The 18,584-nt window shown below is 29.2% G+C and overlaps 1 protein-coding gene across 8 annotated transcripts in view; it reads right to left on the minus strand.

Annotated features, from left to right (window-relative positions):
* LOC124949267 overlaps positions 1–18,584 on the minus strand; it is a 35,930-nt gene that overhangs the window by 13,845 nt on the left and 3,501 nt on the right. The gene's annotated exons all lie outside the window — the stretch shown is intronic.

Here is an 18,584-nt window from a genome sequence, read left to right on the forward strand (position 1 = left end):
AAAGAAGAATGAAGAAGAATGAAGAATAAATTATTTATTTATAGTCTGTTCTTTTGTTCGCATTTATGAAAATGTTATTATAAGATTATATACATATATACTTATACACATGTATTTTATTATATTTTACATGCATATGCTTTAAATCAACAATATTAAGTTACGTAGCAGTAATACAAAAAAGAAATTCAATCTGAAAAAATATTTATAAGTAGGTATTAAAAAAAAAAAAAAAAATAAATAAATAAAAGATAAAACAAAAATAAATGCCCGATACATTTGAAAAATATTTTTATATAATATGTGTACGTGTATTTACGTATGTATAAAATTTCGGATAAAAATTAAGAAGTGAAATCATAAAAAATGCATTTATATTTCATTCTATAAAAAAAAAAAAAAAAAAAAAAAAAAAAAAATGCACTTCACAAAGAAGCAAATAAATGCAAGAAGAAAGTCTTTGAGAGAGAGATAAAGAGGATATAATCTTCTTTGTCGGATAAAAATAAATATAGAAGCATTAGAGTCGGTGGTCTTATACATCCGTCACGTATGGTGGGTTCTACTGAATGCAAGGGTCCCCCATTAACCGATTATACCCCATTAAACGATTAACATTCTGTACATTCCACTTGACGCTTCTCTTTATTTGTCTTTCTTGACTTTTCAAGACAGTTCCGAACGAGTAGCGACGCAACCCTACGATTTGGTTCACCAATTATGACGTGTAAATACTTTTTACAAGCATACACACACAGCAGCAGGACAGACATGTACACAATTAGATTAGAAAGAGGGCGCGTTATTTAAAAGTTCGAACCTCCTTTTGCTTATGTATTGGAAAGAGGCTATAAATATTTTGCAAAGAGCAAAGCTCCGAATAACGTTCTACGAGACACGCTTTTAGAAAATGGGTCGATTGCACACAGAAATTCAACACATCAAATCTAACGCTTTGAGAATTCTACGAAATTTTGTTAAAATCCCCCTTTGAAGTTCTTTTTCTTCTGTTAAACGTGTTCTACTTGCATGTGTCCTCTTTCTAAAGAATCTCCGACTATAATTTTCCATAAAAATGTATGCTGCCAATTACATTTTCAAAACTTAAATGCATCTTACACTGTTTGTGTAATACATTATGAATATAGGATAAAATTTATAAATATTTATCTTATAACATTTTTTTTCAATATATACATTTGCGTATAGGTATAGGTGTTTATGCGTTGATTTTAAGCAAATATAAATAGATTTGACAAAATTTTGCGATAAGAATTTCAAAATAATTTCGAATCATTTGATAGATATTTAGTAGATATTGACTCACAAAATGGTAGATATTTAATCTCATATTAATAGTAAAATGACCAAAGTAATTTGAATTTGAAACAACTATTATTGATAATAATGGTACAAAAAATATATATATATCTAATAATTAACGTTTTAATTAATAAACCTTCCAGTCTTTGTTGGACCAATGACAATTTATTATTTGTTTGAAACAAATGCGCCTACGTACACAATATTTATTATATATACCCTTATTATGAAAAAGTAGGAGAATCTTTTTTAATGCTGCTTTTTTCTCTATTCTCTTGTGTTGAGAGAATGCGGGATGCTCTTTTATTCTTATAAGAAACAATATTCTATTCTGGCAAAGTACCAACTCGGGCCTCAGTTTGATCTCACTTTTAATGTGGGCCACGCTCTGAACCGAAGTAAAAATCTTAATGGTGGACGATATTTCTTTTTGCGATATCACAAAATCTATTATGAAGTACATATTTGTATATCGAAAAAAAAAAGAAAAAGAATTCTCTAAAAAGAAATTATTTTTACAATGTACATAATATTAGTACTATATAATCGTATATACTATAAGTACCACGATTAAATTAATTAACTAATTTACCACGATTAAAAGTAATATAACTTGGAATGAAAAAAAAATGTTGTTGACAATATAATAATATAATATTATTGTTGATAAAATTGATATCAATTATGTAATATGTATTATAATATCATGAATATATTATAAATAATATTATATTTTAAAATAATATAATATCTTATATTATTCTTTTTACTAATTAATATTGATTATATTATTACATTATTTTATTATTTATTTGTATTTCTTTTTTTTCGTATCATCGTATACTTATTATATAATACTTGTATATATAATAAATTTTACCACAATTCAAAATAATATAACATCCAAATAAAAAAAAGAAGATTCAATAAAATTATTCTCAATATCTTCTCTTTGTACAGTATATTGTACTTATTCCCAATAAACTGTTATATTCGTAACGATACGAAGATAACTACATAAAAGTGAATAGTCGATTTCACGAAGAATCCCTTGTTGATACGACCAAACGGAAATGAATTATTCATCCTTCCAAAGGAAATTAGCCGCTATCATCGTACACAACGCCGGTGTATGGTGATTCGTCGAAGCTCCTAACGGATCGTCGACCCCGTTGAATCATCGGAAGAGAAAAAGAAAGAGAAAGAGAGAGAAAGAAAAAGAGAGAGAGATAATTAGTTAAAAAAAAGGTAATAACTTAGAGATTGTCTCACAATTCAACTAAGTTACAAAGAGATAAAAATTGTTACAGACTAAATACAGACATAAGTACTTTGAGCAAGAAACAGAGAAAAAGAGAGAGAAAAAGGGAGAGAAAGAGAGAGAGAGAGAGAGAGAGAGAGAGAGAGAGAGAGAGAGAGAAAGTACCTATATTTTTATCACAGACAAGACGCGTGTGTACACGTATGAGAATATTTACGAGTCAGTTCGAACAACCCATTCCCAAGTAGGTTGGCAAGTAGTCACGCGTCGACTTTTGACCCAGTTCAAAGCTTGCAAGCTTCGCTTACTTTAAACACATTCTATTGGAGAAGAAATGAACTCTGTATAAGATATATATATATATATATGTATGTATATGTGTATGTATGAATCGTAAATTGCATGTGTATTGTAAAATTAAATGTAGAGAAAAGCTTACACTTTAAACCAAATGGGAGAGAAATACATACAAACTTCATAATTTTGCAATGCACTTTTAAGATCGTTATGGAGTCCTTTATTCTTGGTCGATAATTAACTCAGTGTGTGTGTGTGTGTGTGTGTGTGTGTTAAGTTATTTACTGACTTGAAACTGATTCAGAACTAATTATCAAGATCTTTTTTCCTTAATTTTTAGATCTATGATTTTATACAATACAATACAATTTTTTAATCCTTTTTTTCTAATATAATAAAATTTAATATAACAAAATATAATTAAAGACAAATATGATTCTTAAATTCAACATGGCCGTTAATATGATCGCTTTTTTTTTAAATTAATTATTAAGATCATTTCCTTCTAATTTGTACCTCTATAAATTTGTACGAAAGGTTGATAAATTTGTTAACATTTTTTCAAACTAGTTAATAGTTTCTATTACACACAAATATGATTCTTAAATTCAGAATGGTCACTGATACGATTGTTTTTTAAAAACTATTTATTAAGATTTTATTTTTTAATTTTCAGGTATATTTGCAAGAGGGTAATAATATTTTTAACATTATCTGAATCTAATAAAAAGAACAAAATCATAATAACAAACAAATATTTACGTGCGTATGTATTTGCTTCTTAAATGAAATATGGTCGTTTTGAAAATACGATTCTCTTTCTGAAGGTTACTTTCATTTGACAATGCTAGTAATAGCTTAATTTCGTCGATTATAATAAGAATCGAACATTAAAACGAGACGCCAACGCATTATGCAGCCTCTCTCTCTCTCTCTCTCTTTCTCTGTAGAAATCGTTGAAGTAATGAACGGAGGCCATTCATGAATTCACGTCTATAAAACACGCCACAGCTAATGATACGCCTTTACTGTAGAATACTTGAGAAAGACAGAGAGAGAGAGAGAGAGAGAGAGAGAGAGAGAGAAAGAGAGAGAGAGAGAGAGAGAGAGAGAGAGAGAGAGAGAGAGAGAGAGAGAAAGAAAGAACATTCGAAGGATCTTCTCATCCACCATTTTAACATCGCACATCCACTTTACCGCTACCTTCGTAATTATTTCCGTCTACGGTCACGAATGAAATTTATTCGCTAAAATATTAAACTTATTGCGTTCACATTCAGCGAGTCATGTGATTGTGATAATAACGATAATAATGATAATAATAACAAGAATATATATATATATATTTTCTATGTTAATGGTGATGCTATCGGTAAATATATATATATATATATAAACGTTATAAGTATATATGAATAATTTATATAATCCTATATTAGATTTGTTTCGAGATAATAATCAAAGTAAAATGTCAATGACATCATTAATAACAATAATAACGTTAATTAATAATAAATCCTTTATGTAAAAACATTAATTATTATGTTATTTATGTCGAATTATTTTAATAGTCGACATTACGATTAACATAATTAAATCTTAACTACAATGGCGGCCTTGTTCGACGATGTAATAAAAATCAAAACAAAATGTCTCAATGTTAATATAATTTTTTTGTTTCAAATATGGATTATATATAATTAACAATAACAATAATAATAATAATAACAATAATAATAATAATAATAATAATAATAATAATAATAATAATAATAATAAATTGAATTGATAAAATAAATATTTAAAACAAACCTAAATTATTTTAATTATATATAGATTATTTCAATAATAAACATAATTTTAATATAGTGGAATCTTAACCACAATGTTGATGTTATTCGATGACAACTGATAGCTAACGTATTTATTTCTATTATAGGAAGAGAAAATCAATCTCACGTTATCCTCCAAACATTTTTTTTAATGCGTTACTTCATTGAGAGGCAGATTTGAAAGGCGACAGTCGCGGACAATTGCTCGAACAGAAAGCTTATGTACTTTATATATATATACAGTATATATAAAAACGTATATATATATATATATATGTGTTTATTTTGTTGTACACTCGATTCCTTTTGGTATATATAAACAATTATATATCACACAACGAGAGAAATATAGATTTCTTCAAAAGAACGTATCACTGGTAAGTACTTACATGTATGTATGCACATATGAGTAAGTACACATGTACGTGCAATTGTATACATTCAGGCGGATTCTTCAGCTTGTAACATTTCATTTCGCACGTAGTGAATGTCATTTCACGAAACGTATATACACACACGTACACAACATCACACACACATACTCGATTTATCTCTTTTCTTTTCTTTTTTTTTTGGCAACAAAGCAAATTCGTTTATTCGTAATATATATATATTAAAAAAAAAAAAAAAAAAAAAAAAAAAAAAAAAAAAAAATTGATGCTTTAAAGAAAAAGAAAAAAATTGCATTTCTGGATCTCTATTTAATCATGGATGTTGGAAAGAAAGATAATTTTTACTCCAGGGAGATCTAATGAAAGCTATTTACAATTTTTCTAAAAAGAAAAAAAAAAATAAAGAAAAGGAGAATAAAGGAAGTGGGAGAAAGAAAAATAGATAGAAAAATGTTTTTTTCGTCTCTGGTTAGTTACGGATGCTAAAAATAAAGAAAAACAATTTCTACTTCAATGGAAAATCTAATGAAGACTCTTAACGACCCCTTCAAAAATATGTCGGCGGGAAAAGAAACTGAAAAAAAATCGAAAAAAAAATTCTTTTTCTCCTTCTGAAAAAAACTTCCCAACTCTTTATATTTCGCAAAAATATATTCCGCAAAAATATCTATTTCTTGCTACCTCTTAAAAAAAAAAAAAAAAAAAAAAAAAAAAAAAAAAATATATATATATATATATAAAGAAAAAAAAAATATTTCAAGCCTGACTCGAAATTTTTTTTTCTTTTTTTTTTTTTTAAGTTGGTACATAACCGAACCGTACAAATATGTAAAAGATGAAACAGATAAAAATTACACAAAAATTAAAATCGAGTTGGACGAAAAGAAGAGGGAAAGTATATCATGTAGGTCAGTGGAAGAAGAAAAAAACGAAGTAGGAGGTAGGGTAGCGTACGAATGAAGGAGAGGAAGGAGGAGGAGGAGGAGGAGAGAGAAAAAGGAGGACAATTTTCCAGAGGCGAGTCTGCAACCTGAATCGACCGTACAGAGTTATTTGTCATGATTCTTCGTCTTCTTCTCGTCGTTTGGGGTTGCCGCCATTATTACTGACAGACCGCCATTAAACGTTGCACTATGATTAAAAAGACTTTGTCTACTTTATGTACTACATACTTTCGCTACTGTATAGATATTCATATTTTTACTATCTTTCCCTAAAGTACATACATACACAGATACATGCGGATGTAAAAATTCAGAAAAATAAAATAAAGAAAAAAAATTATACAAAAAATAAAAAAGAGTGATAAAGATGTATATATATATACATATATATATAAAGATATACATATATACATAAAGATATATATACATATATACATATATATATATATGGGGTTTATTCGAGATTGTTAAACAAATTTTAGATGAGAATCATCGATCCGTTCGATTTTACAAAGGCTTCTATATTATTCGCTTCGTTGCACATTTCTTTGAATTTATCGATCGTCTCTCTTTCTTTATATGTGCATGTATATGAGTTTGTATATTCCTCTTTTTTCTTTGCTTTCTTTAATATTTACTCGGTTCAATATTGGAACACCCGAATGGTACTCAAGGATCTCTAAATAATATTCGATTATTCCAATATCGGTTACTTGCTCGGAATGTCTCGATTTTCTAACGTATTTGATGCAATTTATACATATGCAAATATCTCTAGAATCTAGGATAGAAATTTTTTATTTTTAAGAATTCTTCAATATTACCAAACCATCTCGTTTTCTTACATTCAATTGTGATTTATTGTGAGTCTTATATTACTATAGTATGTACAACTTATACTATATTAATATAAGTATACTATATGGAATAAATAATATTGTACTGTAGCATAAGTACACGTAATATTATAGCATAAGTATATGTAATACTATATTATAAAGTAAATAATACTCTACAATATATAGCATTAAAGTAACACTCTATATTATAATATAAGTAATACCGTATTATTAGTAACTGTATTGTAATTGGACTATAGTATAAATAATATTCTGATACTATAGTACAAGTAACGTTACGTATGTAATTAATACTCTGTACTATAGTATTAGTATTTAATACTGTACTTTAGTATAGTAATAAATAATATTGTAGTATAATATAGTAATAAATAATAATATAGTAATTAATAATAAGTAATATTATGATAACTAATACGAAAATGTCGAAGAAGTAAATGTATCAACAAATGCATTGGGAATGTAAATGTATTTATTTTGTGTGTGCGCGTGTGTGTGTACATAAAATGCCCGTTAAAAGTCGTTTGTCTGCCATCGACCTCCATCCGTTTCTCTCTCTCTCTCTCTCTCTCTCTCTCTCTCTCTCTCTCTCTCTCTCTCTCTCTCTCTCTCTCTCTCTATCTATCTATCTATCTACCTCTGTCTCTGTCTCTCTTATGAGAGGGAAAGGAGAAACTGTCTGTTTGTGCTTGACTGAGATTAACGACGGACAAATTTGGCATTGTAAAGAATATTAATGCTACTGTGAATCTCGTGGTCGAATGAAAAAACAAAAAAGAAACAAAAAAAAAAAGAAAAAAGAAGAAAAAGAAGGTTCTAAATATCGATGTCGATGCAAACTCCGACCATTTTCTTTCTCTCTTTTTTTCCGCTTTTTTGTATTTTCCTTTTTCTTTTTTCTTTTTTCTTTTTTTTTTTTTTTTTCCTTTTTGTTTCGACATCCAACACAAAGAAAAATCCACGCACTGCAGCATTTTCGGCCGACTTTTCCGATCCCGAGATCTATTTCTCTATTCTTATTTCTTTCTTTCTTCTTTCTTTTCTTTTTTCTCCTTTTTTTTTTTATACCAATACATTGCGTCCTCGATATACATGCGATACGGGATATTCGTCATTTTCATCGCCGTCGTTATAATTGTCAGTTATAAAATATACATATAGAATATCACACGTGTTTTTTTTATATTTAATTAATTCATGTGCAAAGAATAAAATTTTTCGAATAAAATTCCATCATATTTGATCGGAGTGGTCGAAGTCAAATTTAAAAAATATGTTATTGATTTACACACCATTTATATTTAAATATGATAGAGAGAGAGAAAAAGAGAGAGAGAAAAAAAAGAAAGAGAGAGAGAGAGAGAGAGAGAGAGACAGACAGACAGAGGGAAAGAGAAAAAGAGAGAGGAAGAGAGATAGGTAATGTCAATTTATAGTTTCATTATAGTTATCATTTATCAACCATTAGTCAATTGCACGCCTGAGATACCAACGTTATATCGCCACTTGACAATTCTGTTCTTGCAACGAACGACGTCGTGCAATTTTCTGTTGGCGACAGGGCAAAGAGAAAAAAAGAGAGAGAGAAAGAGAGAGAGACAGAGAAAGCGAGAGAGAGAGAAAGAAAGAGAGAGAAAAAGAAAGAGAGAATCCTCGCGAGCACAATGTGTAGCTCGATAACGAAAAACTCGGTTAGTCGTTTATAATAGACTCGTTATTGGAAATATCCCATTGGCGTCGAGAGATATGATGTGATGTTCTCTTTGTATATTAAGACCAACCTCTCTCTATTCAAGCTCATACTATACTTGCTTACCGATGTCTTCAGCCACTTTCTCTGTTCGTCTCTCGCTCTCCCTTCCTCTCTCTTTTTTTTTCTCATTTAGTGCTGTTAAACCATCGGATATAGAGAAGAAGAAAAAAATCATTTTCTTATTATGATTCTTGATTTCTTTTTTTTTTTTTTCCCATTAATTTTCTAACCCTCTACAACTTAATTTTGACAGAACCATGATATATAATGTATGAAATTTGTAGTATTGTTTATAATATAACAGCATATATTAATATGTTAGTATCAACATATATAGTTATTTTCAACATACTATAATACTACTATGTCGTGAGTAAATCTTACACTTATATTGTAACTTTCACATTATATAACTTTGTGTATCTGTGCGTGTGTGTATATAATTTTTTATGTTATGTTCTCTCTCTATAAATTAATATGGGATATATAATATAATAATAATATATATACAATAATATATATATATATATATATATATATATATACAATAATATATATATATATATGAAAAATTCTTAAACATGTATTTGGTATATAAAACCAAATTAAAAATTCTAAGATGAAATTGATTGTAGGAGGCGAATAAAACGCATTAAATAAATGGGATGCATTGGTATAAAGTTTACGATTTGCTAAAGGGTCACAGATGACTTGGTTGAAAGGTACAGTTTTTCCGCTTGAGTGAAAACTTATCGTCTCGTTCCGGATTATGATGCACGCAGGTGCAATACGTATAGCACGTCTCAAGTGGCATTTATTTGCGTATATATGTATCTTGTATGTATATATGTATGTATGTATGTATGTATGTATGTATGTATGTATGTACGCATGCATGCATGTATGTATGTATGTATGTATGTATGTACGTATGCATGTATGTATGTATTTATATGTTAGAACGCTCTTGTCAAAACATTGTCATTATCGTTGAAATTACACCGAATGTTGTACCAATTAATTAATCGATTTAAGTGAAATTTTAACTCTCGAATAAACTTCATATACCTATGTATATACATATGTATGTAAGTATGTATATATGTAAACATGAGTAAAATTAAATTCACATGTGTAACTCTCTTAAGATGATTATAATCTGTCGATCAAATTTTCGGCGTATTTAAATAATGTTCAGAGTTAAATTTATAAAAAAATAAAGTATTCATTTATATGATAAATTAATTAATAAATAAAAATATATAATATGTATTATTTTAATATATATTAATACATAAAATATCTTATTAAATTCCTAGATGATTTAAGAAATATTTTTCAAGACTTTCTAGGCTAATTTTTTTTTGTTCAGATAATGAAAATACGAGACTAATTTGTATTTGTATTTTATAATAAAATTATAAGCCTAATTAATTTTGACTCCTACTTATAGGTATATCATATCTATAATAATATTTATAGATAAAAACAAATATTTAAATGATATATAAATACACATATAAAAACACATTTTTTTTCTTAACCTATTTTTTATATTGTATAAGGAACTATTATTAAAATCTTTTCGTATTAATTTTAACCACCGATAATTTTTTTCTTAGTTTTTTTTTTTTTTATTTTCCTCCAGTTACCTCAAAGATATATATTCTCGTTTAGTCGGGGAGAGAATAAATCACAGCTCTCGATTATGGTAGAAGGCCACCACTCTCTGGTATATAAAAGATGTTCCATAAAAAGGATAATGACTCTTCGTTCAACGAAGTTTATCGTTACTCCCCTCTTTCGCATGCATAATTTTCGACGTAAGTTAAGTTGTGCGTCATCGGTACATAGGATAGGTCACACTACTGTGTTGTATGTTCTTCTAAACTTTGTTCCACTCTAATTCTCACGTCCCTTTTTTTTCACGATCTCTATGTCCCTTTTCCTCTTACAACAATCCCCCTTTTTCTCCCCCTCTCTCTCTTTTTCTATTTTTTTAAGTATATACAATAAGTACTGGTACGTGTCTGAGTGCGGACACACTATTCCGTCGATCGATTCTCCCTGCAATTCACTTACGAAAGGATCAGTGCTGCTAGTAGGGAGAAAAGGGGAGAATACAGAGAGAGAAAGAGATAAAGAGAGAGAAAGAGAGAGAGAAAGAGAAAGAGAGAGAGAGAGAGAGAGAGAGAGAGAGAAAGAGAAAGAAAGAGAAAAAGGGAGCTCTTCCTGTCTAAAATAATACCCTGAATATTCTTTTGACGAAAATACGATATTCGCCTCGACAATTTTCTGATTTATACTATATGACTTTTGGATCAGGTTACATTATTGAGAGAATAAATTTACATATTCGAGAACTATTTTATCTACACTTCGAAGACTTTTCTAACTTTTTACTTTTGTCTTGTCTTTATTGTTGTTTTGTATTGTAATTTGGATTTGAATGACTTTTGAAATGCGATGATAAAGTTTCAGTTGTACGTTTGCTATAAAAAAAAAAATAAATAAAGAATAATAAATTGTAGAATAATACGTATAAAAGTTCTTTCTACATTAAAAACATCTATATATATATATATATATATATATATATATATATATATATGCAAGATTTTTCTTACATTACATATGAAAGGATAAAAAGAAAAAAAAAAGGAGAAACTTAGTTTCTCACATAACAAATATGTAGGGAACATTTTTTTTTACGGATGAATGTATGAAAAAGAAAAAAAAAAAAAAGAAAAAAAAAAGAGATTGGATATATAACTTTTTGAAAATGTAATAGAGGGCAAAAATGAAGGAAAAAAATGAACTGGAATGAATGTCGATGTTAATTTCGACTAACGAACAGGATCCAGTAATACTAGAGACGATACTTGAATCCAGTTTGCACATTCAAAGTGCATGGCGCGTCGTTATGCTCGTAATTCCACCACATCTTTCTTTCTCTCTCTTTCTTGATACCACACGTTCTTCGAGTATAGTATTCCGTTATGTCGTTACAAACCCATTATATCGTCTGTGACGATGCACGGACACCTGCATAAAAGTACCACATAAGCTCAACCTGCTCTCTTAAGATCGTATCTTCAACCAGTACTTGCGTTAAACATCGTGTGTATCGTAGCCTCGGCCTTGTATTATATATATATATATATATATAATACAAGGCCGGTAATATATATATATATATATATATTACCGGAGACAAGATGGCGTGGAATCTTTTTTTGCCAATTTAAAAACTTAGTTCTTGGATTAGTCCCCACCCTTTCGAATAATATTATAACATTCACATATAAAATGATTATAAATCTTCATGATAAAAAAAAAGCAGGAAGTTGCATTTAAATTAACTAGTTGTTAATAGAATTGTTGTTACCATCTTGAATTTATAGAAATTTTCACATTACGAGAAATAAATAATATTTTATCATACTGTATACACATATACACACACACACACAAATTAACTAAAATTATATTGCAAAAAAAAAATGTAATTTATTAATGTAAAAATTACTTCGACGAATCGTCTAATTTTATAAAAATTCGATAGAAGTTTTGAATTTAATAGATTTTTTAAAATGTCGACAAGACATAACAATTTATGTCTTACGACAAAATCTGCATCGTTGCATGACAAATTCCTTCGTTTCGCCTATCCTCTACCCCCTTTCCCGTTTCATTAAAGTTCCGGTTCCGAGCAGTCATTATGCAGTTAACTCCAAATCCAACTTTTACGGCTCTCGATCGTCACGCTCATTTATCTTCGTTCGAACGAACGTACTCGCGGTGTTCTTACAGAAAAGTAGAAAATTACAAGCGCGACCCTCCTATAACACGATTTCGATATATAACATGATAAAATAAAATTACGGAATACCCTCCTGTAACATGAGAGAACGCGGTTTCAATATAACAACATATAAAAAAATTGCATAAACCATCCCATACACATATACAAACAAACACACGCCATATCAATCATTGCACAAAATAAAAAGGAAATCCATATAATAGATAATGTAACGATTGATGCAATAGTCAGTATTTTGATTATGAAATATTTCTATATAAAATTACAAATAAGTAAACTTGATTATAGCTAAACTTTATAATAGCTAAGTATAGATAGGGCGCGTCTAAAGTTTCCAAATGATTTTCAAAATCAATTATACTTTTCTGAGACTTTTTAAGACTTATAGCAAAAAAAAAATTAATCTAAAATGTCTCGAAAAAGAGTAATCGATTTTTAAAATCACAGAAGATGGCCTGTATAAAATGAAAACCGCATCCACATAATTTTTTATTATTTTTCGAAGTAATTTCTCAAAACACGATATGAATGAATTATATTACGGAAAGATTCGTATTATTCTTTTCTTGTACATAACTAGTGAAATGTGTTGACTTTATTTGAAAAATGTATACCGTGTATCTACGCTACACATTAGTCTGAGTCTTGGCTCGACGTAGCAGTCGATGCGTTTCGAATTGAAAGAGCTCTGAATTATCCGTGCTCATCGCATACAAGAGAAGAGTAGCTCTTTAAGAGTAGAAGAGTACGTTAGTCAGCCATATTGCAGCAATGGCCGCGTCTGGTCGTTCTTATCTTTCTTGGAAAGATGGCTTCCATTTGTTATTCGTGAAAACATTATTGTATAATTACTTTATTAATTAATTTATCACTCTTAGTATCTCTATCTATCTATTCAAAGATAAAAAAAATTGAAGTAATTCGATTATAAAAGTAAAACTTTTTATTGAGAATTTACTAGAAAGTTCGAAAATGTTGAAAAAATTGTTTCCCAGCGGCCATTGTTCCAATCATAAAAAATAACAAATACTCATTTAGGATTTGAATTTGTATTCTAATTTAATCCCAAGTACTGTTTTGATAGTTTCGTGAATTATCTAGTTAATCATTGAAAGCGTTTCGAAATTCTATGGCGAACAAAGTCGACTTAAGTCGAGTAAATCTGAAACCCTTAAAATCCCTAAAACCCTCTAACGATCGTAAAACCAAACAAAAGATTTGATTGAGGTTCGAAATTTCGTATAATAAAGATAATCAATTTAACGATATGTAAAATACAATTCTCAAAAATATATGCAAATATTTGTATAAGTCAGTTTAATTCAGGTACAAGTACCTAACTCTCATACATAATACAAAATTCAAATCTCATTTTTATCACATTAAAAAAAAAAAAAAAAAAAAAAAGAAAGAAAGAAAAAAAGAAAAAAAATTCCTATAAACAAATAGAAAATAAATATAAATATTTGTGCAAAAGTCAGTATAGGTTAGATACCAGTAATTTTCGAAGCGAAGGGGATAAAGGAGAGTAAAACGAGAATCGATAGGAGCTGCATTTCGCTACGAACGCAGATAGAAACAGGAGGAGGAAGAGGAGGGGAAGGAGGAGGAAGAGCAAATAAAGCGAGAGAGTATTGAACGTGCAAGGCCCAGAAAACGAATTCTAACCGCGAAAAGCCGTCTACCAGACAAGAATCGCCATTGCAATTCCAGAATAAATTTCAAAGCTTACGTGATCGAATTTTTACTCTACTTCTTCTGATATTTATCTATCTTTTTCACTAAAAATGTGACAATAACATATTCGGTGATTCAAATTCAATAAAATGAATTAATCTCTTCGGAGACTTTTTTTAAAGGTATATTTAAAGAACAAAAAGAAAAGAAAAAATTTTTTAATTTCATTCATTAATAAAATTCCTAAAATCAAACCCATAAACATATCAGCTGATAATTATGAAAGTGATCTAATTCATTCGAGATGTCAAGAAATATATTTTGTTGCACACTACAACTATTTAAAAATTTTTCAAATTACGTAAAAGATTTTGTTCTCTTTTTTTCAATAATAAATATATTCATTTAATTATTTTTTTTCTGTTTGTCTCATTATATACAAAATTAATATTTTAAATAATTCGAATATTTAAATGTGTCCAAAAAAAAAAAAAAAAGAAAGAGAAGCGGAAAAAAAGAAAGAAAAAAAATATATGACTCAAACTACTATCATTATTAGCGGCTTATATGTATTTCAGTTTCTTTGATGAGATTAAGACGAAATCAAGATATCTAAATAAATAGAGGAAGATATTTAAATAGTAAATATCTTTTTACGATCTGATCGCTGATAAAAAATTGCCCGTTCACTTCGCTCAAAACGATAAAAAAAAAGAAATGAAGAGAATTCGATCTATCGAATCGAATTGTGTAGATCATTTAAATTTACACATATCTATCAAAGTTTCTAACTTTCTCTTTTGTATATTTCCAATTGAACTATCAATTTCAATTAATTTAAGTGGAAAATGAGTGGTGAGGTTGATCGGACTGGGGAAAGATGAAGATCGATCATGCATGAAACATTGATTGAAACATTATGGTGGTCAGTAAAATTGTAATCTCCAGGGGAGTTAGCTTGGTTCTCGAAAGCACAACGTTGCAGAAATACAGAAAGCAAGAGCGCGCGCGCGCGCGCAAGAGAGAGAGAGAGAGAGAGAGAGAGAAAGAGAGAGTCACACGTGTCAGAATTACCACACACGTGGTGTTACGTGACACGATGACAAACTGCGAGAATGGTCGACGAAGAAAAAAAGAAGAGCAAAAGAAAACAGAGAAACGAAAGGAAAGAACGTCAGTGAGATGGAAAGAAAGAGAATGCAAGAGTAAAAAAAGGATAACGCACGAAAGGATGTAAAACAGGATGCTTTTATGCCAAGGGTGACGCCATCTTATCGTTATCGCGACATCATACGAACTTGCACAAAGTGTCCTTTATGTGCATATTTAATTCATATATATGTATATGTGCGTGTATATATATATATATATATATATATATATATATATATATATATATATATATATACATGAATATGTGTCTACACATATTAATTATTTAATAGTTATTATTTTTAATGCATTAAAATAAACAAATATTTTCAATGAATAAATAAACGTTTTTTTGAAACTTAATTGCTCTTACAGTGACATCGATAATGTCGTTAATCAATACGACCAAAAGAAACGTAACGGAATAAACGTAATTCGATATGACCTCTATCTCTTTCCAATCATCATGAATCATTCATTTTGGTTACTGGAACGCAAACAAGAGACGCTCTGTTTCTTTAAACTCTATCGATATATACATGTATACACACGTACAAAATTTAAGTGTAAGCGAATTAAGAAAGAATTCGAAATGAAATTAAGCTAAATCTTAATTTTCTATTTTTATAGAAAGTAGGTAAAAAGAAGATTGTTTCAATTCTAATCAATGATCATTTCTCAAATTGTAAAAGATTTTTTCTATAAGTGCCGTTATTATTATTATTACTATTATTATTATTATTGTTATTATTATTATTGTTATTGTTATTATTATTATTATTATTATTATTATTATTATTATTATTATTATTATTATTATTATTATTATTACTGTTATTATTACTACCAGTTATGGAAGTGATGCGTGCGCATGATCCCAAGTCTTTGAGATATTAAACGCATCGTCGCTTTTCCACGACGTGCTCGTTAGTTAAGTGTCACGAGCACAACGTACTACAAACACGAGACGCTAATTGAGAGGCTTTAGCATCGTTTTACTGGCCACTGCCGAGAGAACACGAATCTACCTTTCTGTCTCTCTCTCTCTCTCTCTCTCTCTCTCTCTCTCTCTCTCTCTCTCTCTCTCTCTCTCTCTCTCTCTCCTCTCTCATTCGTTTGTACGGTCGATTTCGGTTGTCCGATTTTCCCGGGTATCTAGAACTTCGTAAGATTAAGAACAAAATAAATAACTGGTCGTTGACATAGTATACGTACGAATAATGTAAGAATGTATCAGGCATAGATACATATGTATTACGTTTTACATCAACATTCGCCATTTTTAACGAAATACGTGAGCAGGAAAAATATTCAAAAATTCGGCTCGCGTTAAGTTGGATTCCTTAATCTTACGTATAAACTAAATTTTCCTCCCCTTTATTTGTTTCTCTCTCTCTCTCTCTCTTTCTCTCTCTTTCTCTCTCTCTCTCTCTCCCTCTCTCCTCTTACTCTTATATTACGTGCTTTTGCACTGAATTAATTTATTTTTAATGTATAATTAATTTTATATGAAAAAGTCATTTTTCAACAATTTTTATTATATAATATAGTGCATATAATAATAATGATATATAATACTTTAATACTGGATGAGTGAATTTTTTATAGATTATAAAAAAGTTCCTAACACTTTTAGTTTTACAATCTTATACAAAAAAAAAAGAAAAAGCCTAAAAAAACTTTGGAAAAAAGTAATTGATTTTTAAAATCATCTAAAAACTTTTTTGGTTTACCTAAAAACTTTTCGTTTACCTATTATAACATATTATATCTATAATAGCGTGTAATAATATAATACATAATAAAAAAAAGTCTTTTTAAAAATTGTATACTTTACAATTATTTTTTTGTCGTTTTCATCATCTACAATTCAATGAAGAAATTAACTTGTTCGCTCGAAATATAGCTTTTTTAATATTACTATTGCTACTATTACCTACTACTTCTACTATTACTATTACTTACTACTGCTGGTACTATTATTTATTATTACATTACACTACTACTATTACTATTTACTAGTACAGTACACTACTACTACTACTATTATTTACTACTACATTACACTACTACTATTACTATTTACTAGTACAGTACACTACTACTACTATTATTACCATTTACTACTATACTACATCACAGTACTACTACCACTACCACTTTGAAGATGACACGCATGGCGGGTCATCCCGGATTTCATACGTGCTGAATGCCCGCAGTGCATTTCATGAGAGAAGCCGAGGTGGAGTCTCGTGTTACCCGGTGAAACCTCCATTGTTTCGATGGGAGCTCCAGGAACGTACGGAGTAACGAGCTGTTGAGACTTGGGTAAAGGGGGCAGGGTAGAGAAGGGCAAGGCACGACAAGGGTAGGAGGAGGGGGATAGATTGAACAAGGTAGAGTATAAAATGGTGATGAATGAAATATGTAAGTAACGAGCGTAACTCGCGATTACGAAATAAAACGAATCGCGAGAGTTCGTTCTTCGTTCCCTTTGTTCGTTTAAAAGCGTAAAAATTTCGTTTCGGAATATTCTCTTTACTAATTTATAAAAGGAAGAGAAGAAGAGGAGATCGAAGAAATCGTGATAATTAATATTTCGAAAGCGCGATTCTCATATTCCCTCCCTCCTCGCCATCACCATAAGAGTTGCAATAATTAAAAAAAAAAAAAAAAAAAAAAAAAAAAATAATAATAATAAAAAAGAATCTTCTTCGTATTCGTCAAATAATATTCATATTAAAAATTAATTACACTATTATCACTATTTGTACGTGTTTACTCGTATAATTGTAAAGTCGTCGGAAATATTTTTTTAATTAAAATGCAAAATAATTTAAATGTCCTCTTATAAAAAAGAAAAAAAAAGAACATCAAGCAACAATCTTAAATATTTTTTTTTAAATATCAATTGCAATAATTTTAACATCGTCAAAAAAAATAAAAAAAAATAAAAAGAAAAAAAAAAAGAAATGATCTTTTTTATACTCATATTCCTATTAAAAACTTAATTACAATATTAAGAACATAGAAACGAACTATCTATGAAGTAGTTTGGGTGGAAAAATTAAGAAGTTGGGATATCACCCTTAGGTGACAACGATGTTGTTGTGGTGTTTTATTTATCCATTGCTCTTGAGGATACATCTTGCGCAACGATATCCCGTTTTCATGTAGTAACGTTGGCACAGCCGCAGATCGATTAAGCTCTATTGCACGCACATTCACGACGGTCCGTGCTTATCCTAGGCTGCATACTGACTTTCC

This window comes from Vespa velutina, chromosome 5 (genome assembly GCF_912470025.1).
Source record: "Vespa velutina chromosome 5, iVesVel2.1, whole genome shotgun sequence".
NCBI classification, from domain to species: domain Eukaryota; kingdom Metazoa; phylum Arthropoda; class Insecta; order Hymenoptera; family Vespidae; genus Vespa; species Vespa velutina.